The sequence below is a fragment of the Lutra lutra genome, chromosome 16 (assembly GCF_902655055.1).
Source record: "Lutra lutra chromosome 16, mLutLut1.2, whole genome shotgun sequence".
Classification (NCBI taxonomy): domain Eukaryota; kingdom Metazoa; phylum Chordata; class Mammalia; order Carnivora; family Mustelidae; genus Lutra; species Lutra lutra.
In genome coordinates this window covers 37,287,266-37,299,539 of record NC_062293.1, presented here as the reverse complement: position 1 = coordinate 37,299,539, position 12,274 = coordinate 37,287,266, and the positions used below count along the sequence as shown (strand labels likewise).

Here is a 12,274-nt window from a genome sequence, read left to right as displayed (position 1 = left end):
CCCTGCTTGGTGAGGAGCCTGCTTCTCCCTCTCCCTCGCCCCTCCACCTGCTTGTGCTCTCTCACTCTCTCTCAAATAAATAAAATCTTAAGAACAAACAAAAACCAAGGAGGCTTAAAACAAAACAAAAACCAACAAGGAGGCTTAATAAACATAAGCAGAGAAACTATTTTCTGTTCTTTCTCAAACCCCCAAGACATAAGGAATAAGGCCTAATGGGTCCCTCATCCCAGCAAGTCTAGGATCACTCAGACAGGCAACCCTACACAAAGCACAATGATGAAGCATATGAACAGAAGCCATGAGTATATTTTTCTGTCACCTTTTCTTAGGGTGTCAATGCATTTCAAGAATCTCCTGTTTTCCTTGCAATGATTCGAAATCCCTAGAAGACAAATGGACATTTGCAGCAAAAATGTGCTCCATGTGCCAAGCTTCCACACTATGTCCCTTTTTTTATTTTTTCAACCTCAGAGCTTGCCAATGCAAGAACCTTGTCTCCAGAGCCAAGGTCTGGAGAGACTTTCTCAAACTGGCTGAGTAGAGCACCTGCATTCGCTGACAAGAAGGCCTCGTCATCTGCACTCAGCTTCCCTCCACGTGTCCTGAGAGCTGTTAGTATCTCCCCTTTCTGTTGAGAGTAGAGGCCTCTTTCCATCTTTACCACCACGAGATCTCTATCCATTTCTGCTAACCTTGTCTGAAGCTGACCTGTTTGTTTCTTTCAAGTAATCTGATGACCTCTGGGGTTTAAAAGGCCTGGCTCATAGAGGCCTGGTTAACCAGTTGCATTCAGGTTGGCTCATCTCCCAAAGTCATATTTCCAGGCATAATTTTCTTCAGTAAATCATTAAATTCACTTAGTTGCTGCAGTTTCCTTTTTGGTTTCTTCATAGTCATCTGTATCAAGTTTCTCTCTGCATTTCCGCCAAATTTTGTAATTGCTGTCCAACTATTCTTCTAAATTCTCCTTTAATTTGCTTGTGTCTGTCTGTCCTCTGGAAGCCATTTGGATCTCTTGTCTCCTAGCACTTTGAACTCTGCACAGTGTTGACTGGTCCCAAAGTGCGTAAACCTCCGACTGTTGAAGTTTCGAGTGTCATAAACCTGAGGAAAGTGAAATTGTTCTTCAAGACTACAAGAGGCTCAAAGTTCAAACCGTTTGGAAGTGCAGTTGCCTCCCCAGGCCCTCAGGGTCCCCTGTCCCAGGAAAGTTCTTTTTAATGATCTTATATTTACTAATATGTAATAGAATAATATGTAATAGAAAAAAAAATAGAAAAAAAAACAGTTTGGGAGTATGTCTATACATCAGTCACATGAAGACTTTATAACTGCCATAATAATCATAAATTTCTATTTAAATTTACCATGTTGGAGGAGAACAGAAATTACTCCATTCCTTTACTGTTTGATATCTTTGATTTTTAGGTCTCCTGGGATTGAAGTCTTCATCCAACTGTTTTTTTTTTTTTAATAACTAGAAATAAATTTGTGCCTGGTACATAACAGGGAGTTTTAAAAATTGCTATCAAAAACTCTTTTCCAACAGACTTACATCTTTTTAAAAACAAAATATTTTTAAGGACGCCGGGCTGGCTCAGTCAATAGACCATGCAACTCTTGATCTCGGGGTTGTAATTTCAACCCATGTTAGGTGTAGGTAGAGGCTACTTAAAAAATATAGTAAAAATATAAAATATATTAAAAATATAAAATATAAAATATAGGGCGCCTGGGTGGCTCAGTGGGTTAAGCCGCTGCCTTCGGCTCAGGTCATGATCTCAGGGTCCTGGGATCGAGTCCCGCATCGGGCTCTCTGCTCAGCAGGGAGCCTGCTTCCCTTCCTCTCTCTCTGCCTGCCTCTCTGTCTGCTTGTGATCTCTCTCTCTCTCTGTCAAATAAATAAATAAAATCTTTAAAAAAATATATATATATATTTATATAATATATTTATATAATATATACTATATATTTAAATATAAATTTATATTTATATTATATATTATATATTATATTATTATATATTATATATTATTTATATTATTTATATATAATATAATATATATATTTATATAAAATATAAAATATATTTTTAAAATATAGTAAAAACTTTTTTAAAAAGAAAAAAATTTTAATTTTGTTCAGGAAACATCTAATAGGGTTTTTGACCTCGCACTACTCCCTTCCCCCCAAATGATGGCTTTTCATAAGCTATTCTGCTAAGGAGGCAGGCAGAATCAACTCACTATACATCGATGACAGTTTTGTCTTGGGTAGCTTAGGAAACTCCTTAAAAACCACTTCTTTTTAATTTTTAATTTTTATATAATTAAAAATTTTATAGGGACGCCTGGGTGGCTCAGTTGGTTAAGCAGCTGCCTTCGGCTCAGGTCATGATCCCAGCATCCTGGGATCGAGTCCTGCATCGGGCTCCTTGCTCGGTGGGGAGCCTGCTTCTCCCTCTGCCTCTGCCTGCCATTCTGTCTGCCTGTGCTCACTCTCTCTCCCTCTCTCTCTCTGACAAATAAATAAATAAAATCTTTAAAAAAAAAATTTTATATAATCTCAAACTTAGCAAAAATTGTAAAAATAGCACAAAAGTATTCTTGTACACCTCTCCCCAAGATTTCCCATTCATATTTGACCACTGTATAATTTACTACTTTTCTCTTTGTTATTAATAAATATCTTGTGAGAACATACTTTGTGACTATGTATATATCCTGTTTCTCACCCAAATTTCACCCACTAGCTTGGCAAAGCTAAAAATCATCCAGTAATGATTCAATTATTACAATGATAGTTGCCAAATCATGATTTTCTTTTTTAAAAAATATTTTGTTTATTTATTTGACAGAGAGTGAGAGACACAGCGAGAAAGGGAACACAAGCAGAGGAATGGGAGTGGGAGAAGCAGATTTCCTGCCAAGCAGGGAGCACGATACGGGGCTCAATCCCAGGCCCCTAGGATCATGACCTTAGCTTAAGGCAGAAGCTTAACAACTGAGCCACCCAGGCACTCTGCCAAATAGTGATTTTCTAATCCCATCATTCCTTATACATTTATTAGCTGACATTCTAGTGCTCGCTTCGGCAGCACATATATTAGCTGACATTCTACTGTAAAGACTTAATTTCCCTTCTCACACATTTCTTATTTATTTGTTTATATATTTTTATTTTATTCCATGGGTTATAATGCATTACTATCACTTTTATTTTTATGCTTAATTGTCCCAGATTAGGCTGGTAGGAGACTTTCAGTATGACTCTTTTTTTTTTTAATTTTATTTATTTATTTGATAGACAGAAATCACAAGTAGGTGGCGGGGTGGTGGGGGGAGCAGGCTCCCTGCTGAGCTGAAAGCCTGATGCTGAGCTTGATCCCAGGACCCTGGGATCATGACCTGAGCCAAAGGCAGAGGCTTTAACCCACTGAGCCGCCCAGGAGCCCCTCAGTATGACTCTTTATCATCTGGATATATCCCACCATTCTTCGAGCATTTGCTAACTTAGTAGCTTAATATGAGGCATAATATGACATTAAACTTATTCTTTTCCAGCTCTAGCTCTGGAATCAGCCAATTCACCAAAGAGCAAATGAAATTTAGAAACCATGTTCTGGGCGCTAGGTATGCTTATTGCTCCTGGGGTATCATTGCTTCTGCGCTTTCTCAGTAGACAGAACTAAAAATTATATGCATATATACACACACCCATATCTATATATATATTAAAAGCCACAAGTTCAGGGGCACTTGGGTGGCTCAGTGGGTTAAAACCTCTGCCTTCAGCTCAGGTCATGATCCCAGGGTCCTGGGATCGAGCCCCGCATTGGGCTCTCTGCTCAGCGAGGAGCCTGCCTCCCCCTCTCCCTCTGCCTGCCTCTCTGCCTACTTGTGATCTCTCTCTCTGTCAAATAAATAGATAAAATCTTTTTTAAAAAAGCCATGAGTTCATACTGTCTTGTCCAATTCTAATCCAGTACTATAGGATATATTCCACTCTTCTCTCTCTTCCTATTTGTACCTCTTTTCTTTCAGTGAGAAGTTTGAATCCCATATTATATATTTTATTTAATATATATATTTAATTTAATATATATAATTTAATATATATATTAAATCCCATTTATCCCATAATCCCAATATTTTTACTTATTTACCCAACCCCAGAATACACAGAAAGTAGTTTTAGAATTGCTACCAAAAACAAAGACAAAAAACAACCATTGTTGATTTTATAGTTCTTTTTTTTTCCTTTAGTTTGAGAGTATATAGTTTAAAAAAATTATATTCTCAAGTTATTTGGATTGAGTTAGCTCCCCTTCCCTCCCACCACACCTGCATTTCAGTGTGATTATATTATTCATTCAAAACTTAGGTTGATTTTTTCATATTCCATTATTAGGATTTTCCCCTAGTTGTGTGTGTATATGTGTTTTTTTTTAATATATGCATCATTAATATGGCTCTAAAAGATAGAACTGTACAAAAAGTAACATGCAGGAAAAACATCACTTTCCAACTTCTGCTCAGTACCCACCCCCTTCACACTTTCAGCCACATTCCCACCCACCTCCTGTAAATAACCAGTCTCTTACTCTCTGGTTTATCTTTCCTGTTTTCCTTTTTGGTCAAAAAGCAAGCTCATGTGTACTTTCTCACTTCCCTTCCCCCAAACCTTTTTTTCCTTACAGAAAAGGTAGCATACTATATTCTTCTGTTCTTTGCTTTTTTCATTAAACAGTATATCCCTGGAAATCATTCCATATCAGTTTGCAGACATGTATCTCATTCTTTCTCACATTGGTGCTCGGCTATGTGCTTGTACCAAAGTTGATTCAACCACTCTCTTCTACATGGGCATTTAGATGGTCCCCAATATTTTGCAAATACAAACAATGTAGCAATAATTGACCTTGTGCCCATGTATTTCCATATTGTTGGAGGTATAAATTTAGGGTGAATTCTTAGAAGTAGGATTACTAGGCCAAAAGTAAACATTTTTGAAGTTTTTAGATAGCTAATAAGTTTTTAATGTAGAGATTTAAAGTCATTTTTGTGATAATATTCATTATGTACTTATCCATATAGATATTCTTATGTTAGATTCTGGGCTACTAGACTTTTATGCCCTTTATGCTGCACAATTATATCTTAACAAAGATATCTTAACAAAGAACACTCTGGTGATTATAAGCAATTGAATGACAACATTCTTCTTAAGTAGTATTAGATTTTGTATGTGTGTATTTAATTAGACTTTTAGCACCAAGGGTAGTATCAAAAATAATCAAGGAAAAAATCCCTTAGATCTGAAAAACAATAGGTATATAAGGATAGATCATATTCTGTCGATGGGGGTGACAATATTTTTACATCACTAAGGAGGAGGGGTTTCCTCCCAGCAGAGTTGATGATCTGAAGTCACTGGGAACATGATGAATCGCGAGGGGAGCCAGTTTGCTGGTGCTGCAAGGCTGGTTAATTACACTGTAAATCATGCAAACACCGACATTTCGAACAAAAAGCTCTCCAGACACCATTTCCTTCTCACTAGAAGAATAGTTCTTTTAAAAGTAGGCAGATTGGTAATTATCTTAGACTGAGAATATACAAAATGTGGACATGAATGCTTTGAGATGCAGAGAAGCTTTACGGCTTTGAAGTCTGTAAGGCATTTTAAAAATGCTTTATAAATATGATTTGATACTCTTGATTAAGCACTGTAAAAGTCAGGACAACCAACTCCCACCTCTGTAGTCTATGGTCAGTATAAAACCATTATTCTGGAGTTTTATTATTTATGTCTTTCTTTTGGGAGTCTTCCTTTATATAGAGTCTAGGATTCCCCAATAATTCTCTACCCCTTAAAAAGGTAAATGTTTCATTTGGAAACCTTTGTGGGATCTGAGCTTTCACAGATGAAGATCAAAGATAGAAATTAGTCCTCTGCTCCACTGCTGACTGATGTCAACAAATCCTCCCTTGTCCCCCCTCTTTTTTTCCACTATAAAAGGAAAAGAATTTCTTTATGGCACAAAAGAAATCTTTACCACATTTGCTGAATCATTTATACTTTTATGGTTTTGTTGACGTAGTGTCCACAAGGATTCTCCACAGTAAATTTATCGTTTGTCTTTTTGTAATTAATAAGTACTTTGTGGGACACACGTGTGACTCTAAATATCCTTGTATGTTTCTCATATGTGGGGAAGAGTTTCACGAAGAGGCTTCAGATTCACAACAGGGGTCCTCACCAGACCCCCTTAAATAAGGTATTCCTGAAATCACCTCATGCCAAACATCTATACCCAAAGAAAACCACGTTTCATTTGTTATTGCTCTTATCTTGGCATCACTAAGATGAAGGAATGCAGACTTGCTTAAAGAGCTCAGGTTTTGGAATCACACAGATTGGGTTCAGATCTGGCTGCATACTATCTATAAAATTTCAGATGCCAACCGCTTAATGTCTTCGAGCCTCAGTTTCTTCTTCAGAAAAACAAGAATAATTATTAATCTCATAGGGTTGTTGTGAGGCTTCAGTGAGCTCTTCTAATATGAAAAGTACCAGAACTGTGTGCAGCCTACAATAGGCACGGATCAATGGTAGCTATTTAAAACGGATAATGTGGATATTATTTTGCTTTGTCGTAAGGTCTGATGGAATTTCTGTTTTTGATGGCTACCTTCTGCTACAAGGTAGCAGATTCAACCTGCTATTGATTCAACCTCTGGTCAGAGCTGATTTAAAACCAGAAAAGCAGGGGTGCCTGGATGGCTCAGTCTGCCTTTGGCTCAGGTCATGAACACAGGGTTCTGGGGTCAGACTCCCTGCTCAGTGGGGAGTCTGCTTCTCCTTTGCACCACCCCTCGATCGTGCTCTCTCTCTCTCTCTTTCAATTACTCTCTTTCTCTCAAATAAATAAAATCTTAAAATCAGAAAAGCATATCCTCCCCTGTAAATTCTCCCCAGGAAGTTTGACTGGGGAGTCTATGGACCTAGTGTTTATGCCAACTCTTGACTTCAGTGGGGACTGTCCATTTACATGTTAGTGACGTGATTCCAGAGGCCTTTATTCTGATAAGTCTGGAGTGCCACCGTGAGGTCAGCTTTGGTCCTGGTGATATTTACTTGAATTCTGTCCTGCTTACAAGAATATTTGAGTGGTTGCATTTACATCGCATTATACTTGCATTAAAGACTGAAAAGTCACTCCGTTGACCCTTGATGGTAAAAAAAAAAAAAAGTACAAAAAGTATAAAAATTTGGATTTCTTACAGTACTTGATTTGGATTTCCTTCCTTCCTTCCTCTTCCTCCCTCCTTCTCTCCCTCCCTCCGTTCCTTCCTCCCTTCCTTCCTTTCAACTAGGCTTCAGTCCCAGCTTGGGGTTTGAACTCACAGCCCTGAGGTCCATGCTCTACCAAGTGAACCAGCCAGGTACCCCCTTGATTTGGATCTCTAACCTGCTATAGTATTGTTGAATCTTGAGAATTGGACATTGAAAATTTAGCTCCAGCGAAAGTGAGATTTTCATCTAAGTGTGAGTGGCTGCTGATTTGTTATCTTTGTCCAATCACCATCTCCCTAACTTTTATTTTATTTTTTTCTCCCCCCACCCCAACTTATGTTTTAATTAAGACCCTGAAGCTGTGATTTAGAAGTCTCTAGTTCCCTTTGCAAAGAAATAATTCCCATTTCCACATGACCTTTAGAAACTCCACTCAGGTATCCCACAAAAATCTCAAACTCAGCCTACTCAAAATTAAACTGATTATATTGTCCTTACACAAACCTAGCCCTCCAATGAATATTTCCACAAACAGAACCATCCTCACTCAGTCACAGAAGTTTGAGACATGGAAGTTATCTTAGGTTTTTCCCTCTACCCATCTTCCTACATCCAGTCACTAAGGGATTCCTATCAATGTTACCCTCTTATTGTCCCTTAGTTCTGCCCCTTTAACCTCTTCCCTTTTGCTACTGCGTTAGCCCTTCACTAGACTAACTATAGCAATATTCTTCTGGTCTCCGACTTCAGATTTGCCTCCCTTCCGTGTTGCTGCTGGAGTGATCTTGTAAAATTAAAAATCATTTATATCACTTGCTTAACATCCTTTAATGGCTCAGTGGCTACAAGATCAAGTCAACACTCCTTGGTATCCTATAATGGGTATGGAACCAAGTCCTTACCCACCATCCAACTCCATCTTTTGCTGCATTATCTGCTTCCACCTTTTTTACTTAAATTAATACAAATGCATGCAAATTATTCATATGAACTTCTTCATTATTAGAATTTATAGCCTCATGTCAATAAGTGACATATGTCATGTGTCTTTCCATCCAGAAGTAGGGCAATTTAATATATTTTATATTGATAGCAAAAAAGACTTGTTATTTGTTTTATTTTGGTCCCAACTATGAAATTTCTGTGAAGGATGTAAAGAATGAAACGACTTCTAGGATAGCCCTACACTTGAGGTTCATGGGAAGAGGAGTATTAGAAAGTAAGAGGCTGATCACTTTCTTCTGTTTGACAAACACTAGATCTCTGCACTAAGCTTCTATTTTTTATTCCAGTATAATTAACATACAGTGTTATATTAATTTCAGGTATACAATATAATGATTCAACAACTTTATATGTTACTCAATGCTCATTATGATAGTGTAGTCCTCCCATTCACCCATCCCCCAACCCACCTCCCCTCAGGCAACCACTAGTTTGTTCACTGTTTTTTATTCACTTCTGGCTTTGTTGAACCACTAGCAGATCCCCAAACACAACAGGCTTTTTTTTTTCATACCTCTTTATATTTGTTGCTTCTGTTCCCCTTACTTAAAATAACTTGACCTGTCTTGTCTAAGGGTAAGCCAACTTTATCTCCTCTATAAACCTTTCCTAACTTTCCAGAAAACCCATCCCATCCTGCCACAACAGAGAGGCTATTCCCTTACCTGCTATAACTTACACTACTGTACCTACAGAATCTTCTTGCTTTGTCTGAAAAGAGCTCTCTACCCTTAGCAGACTTGAAGCTACTGGAGAGCAAGGACTGTGTCCAATCCTTCTGTGTATTATAAGCCCTCGTACATGCCAAGCACATTGAAAACAACAACCACAAAGTTTGGGGGTATGATAGGTGGGGAGTGGAGAAGAAAAAAAATATTTTTAAAAACATAATTTTAAGGCATGGTGTGATCACGCTGTTCATAAAAACAAGATATCCCAAGTAGCTCCCACTATAGTGCTGTCCAGACTTCATGTTCTCACTTGCTACAGTTGAGAAACCATGTGTGTCTACCAGTCAGACCATACTGGTTTTTGGAGAAATTCCAGTTATACAAAACATGATTCAATTTCCTTGCCACTTTTATTGACAATGGTTCTAAATTGCTTTGTTTTGTTTTTTTCCCAAGAGGAAATGGTCCCTTAATGAGTCACCTGGACATGTCAAGATCAGAATTGATAGAAGTCCAACAATTTCCATTTGACTTTATTTATTCAACCCCAATTTATTACGAAGCACCAAGCAAAAGACATAGGTCCACTCGTAAATCCACAAGGTTGGCAATTTCAGGGATGTTTGTCTGTTTTATTTCATCTCATTAACTCAACAAGATTTATTGGGTACTTACTATGAAATAGGCTGCATGCCAAGCAAACATAATATGAGAATAACTGAGATACAGGCCCAGTCCCCCCAAAAGCTTAAAGTCTGGTGTGGGATAGATGTGGAAGCATAACTACAATGCAACAAGAAAAGAGCTAAAATAGAGGTATTTATGAAGTAGCATGAGAACTTCTGGAAAGAAGATAGACTATGTCAAGGAGGGGACATTCAGGGTAAGCTTCACAGAGGGGAGGAGATATAAAAGTGAGTTTTGTTTTAGATATAAAACAAAGAGTTTGTCAGGGAGGAAAAGGAGAGAGGACATTCCAAAAGGAAAGAAAAAATATGTACAAAGGTTCTGAGTTAGAAGAAGCAAAGCCAAAATAAGAAGATAAAGTTAAAACTTAGAGAGGATAACTTGCCTAAGGACATATTGCTGGTAAGTAAAGGGGGGGGAGGGAGGGAGCTGAACCCAAGCTGAAATTATTTATGGGAGTGTGTCCTATTTCTTGAGAGTATGGAGAAGCATTGCTCAGGGCCTGGCATACAAGTTACAGGAGTACAGACTACATTCAGTAGACAATGGGCAATTATGAGAGGTTTTTAAGCGGAGAAACAACATGGTTGGGGCACTTGGGTGGCTCAGGTTATGATCTCAGGGTCCTGGGATTGAGCCCTCCATCAGGCTTCCTGATTGGCGGGGAGTCTGCTTGTCCCTCTCCCTCTGCCCTTCCACCTGCTCATGCTCGCTCTCTCAAACAAACAAATAAATAAATAAATAAAATCTTAAAAAATAAAAGGAAACAACATGGTCCCATTTGGGCTTCAAGAAGATAATTCTAGCAGTGATTATTTTTTCAAACATTAAATGTAAATTTATTCATTAATTTTTTTGAACAGTGCTATTATGAACTTGCATGTACATGTATATATTTGAGTAGCTGTTTGAGTACCTGTTTTCAGTTACTTTAGCTATGTATCTAGGGGTAGGACTTCTGGGTCATATGGTAATTCTATGTTTAGTGTTTGGAGGAACCAACAAATTTTTTTCCACAGTGGCTGAATCATTTTTATGTTTTTATCTTTAAGATTTTATTTATTTATTTGACAGAGAGAGAGAGATCACAAGCAGGCAGAGAGGCAGGCAAGCGGGGGTGGGGGGTGGGAAACAGCCTCCCCACTGAGCAGAGAACCCAATGCGGGACTCAATCCCAGGACCCTGAGATCATGACCTGAGCCGAAGGCAGAGGTTTAACCCACTGAGCCACCCAGTCGCCCCCATTTTTATGTTTTTAACACAAATTCCTATATTTTCAACACAGTGCATGAGAGTTCCTATTTCTCCACGTTCACTAGTTTGGCAAATACATACTGATTACTTTAAATGTTCGGAATAAAGTGTGGGGCTATAAAGAGAAAAGAAGTGGAACTGGTATTTTAAGACATAATGAGACCAGATGTTATCTACTTGATTGAATTATGAATATATAAGGTATTCGATTATATTACATATATTAATATTTCTTTAGATATTTTAATATATGTTACACATAAATATATATATATTAAATTCTTCACATCTCATGATTTTAAAAAAATCTCTTGAAAATAGTTGACACGCAATGTTATGTTAGTTTCAGGTATAAAACATAGTGATTCCACAAATTTATGTGTTACCCTGTGCTCACCACAAGAGAATCTGCCGTCTGTCATCATACAGCACTGTTACAGTATCATTGATTATATTCCCTATGCTGTACATTTTATTCCCATGACTTATTCATTCCATAACTGTAAGCCTGTATCTCCCACCTCCTTTCATGCCTTGTGCCCATTCCCTCCACCCCAGCAATGAGTCTTAACCCTGACTGCAATTAGAATCATTTGAGGAGAGGGGAACCTGGGTTGCTCAGTGGGTTAAGCCTTTGCCTTTGGCTCAGGTCATGATCTTAGGGTCCTGGGATCAAGCCCCGCATCGGGCTCTCTGCTCAGCCGGGAGCCTGCTTAACCCCCCACCTTTCTCTGCCTGCCTCTCTGCCTACTTGTGATCTCTCTCTCTCTCTCTAACAACAACAACAAAAAAAATCACTTGAGAAACTTTCAGAGATTATAGACCTGCTATACTAAAACAATTAAACCAGAACTTCTGGGACCTAGTTTTCTTTTGTTTTTCCTTTTCCTTCTTTTTTTTTTTTTTTTTTAAGTAGGCTCCCAGTGAAGCCCATTGTGGGGCTTGAACTCATCACTCCAAGAACAAAAGTCCAATGTTCAACCAACTGAGGCACCCAGGCACCCCATCATTTTTTTTGTTTTTTAAGTCCCTCAGTGGATTCTAATGTGCAGTGAGGGTCAAGAGCTACTCAACTAGGAGAATGGGCCAAAAGATGGGAAAGAACTAATATTTAATACTAAACACCTACTGTATATGAGATTTTGTTCCAAATGCTTTATTCAATGGCTATAATCTCTCTATATTAGGAAATGTATATATACAGAATCCTGACCCACTTCTACCATTTTGAGCCCTGTGTGGTGAACAGTCATATTATTCCTAGCCTTCAAGGTAGATATTATAATTGTATAATCCCTATTTTACCAATGAGGAAACTGAGGCACAGACCAGTGAAATAACTTGTCTAAGATTAT

The 12,274-nt window shown here is 38.1% G+C and overlaps 1 pseudogene; it reads right to left on the bottom strand.

Annotated features, from left to right (window-relative positions):
- Nucleotides 1-442: 442 nt before the first annotated feature.
- Nucleotides 443-1,017, bottom strand: LOC125086685 (protein LZIC-like; annotated as a pseudogene).
- Between the last annotated feature and the right edge of the window lie 11,257 nt (nucleotides 1,018-12,274).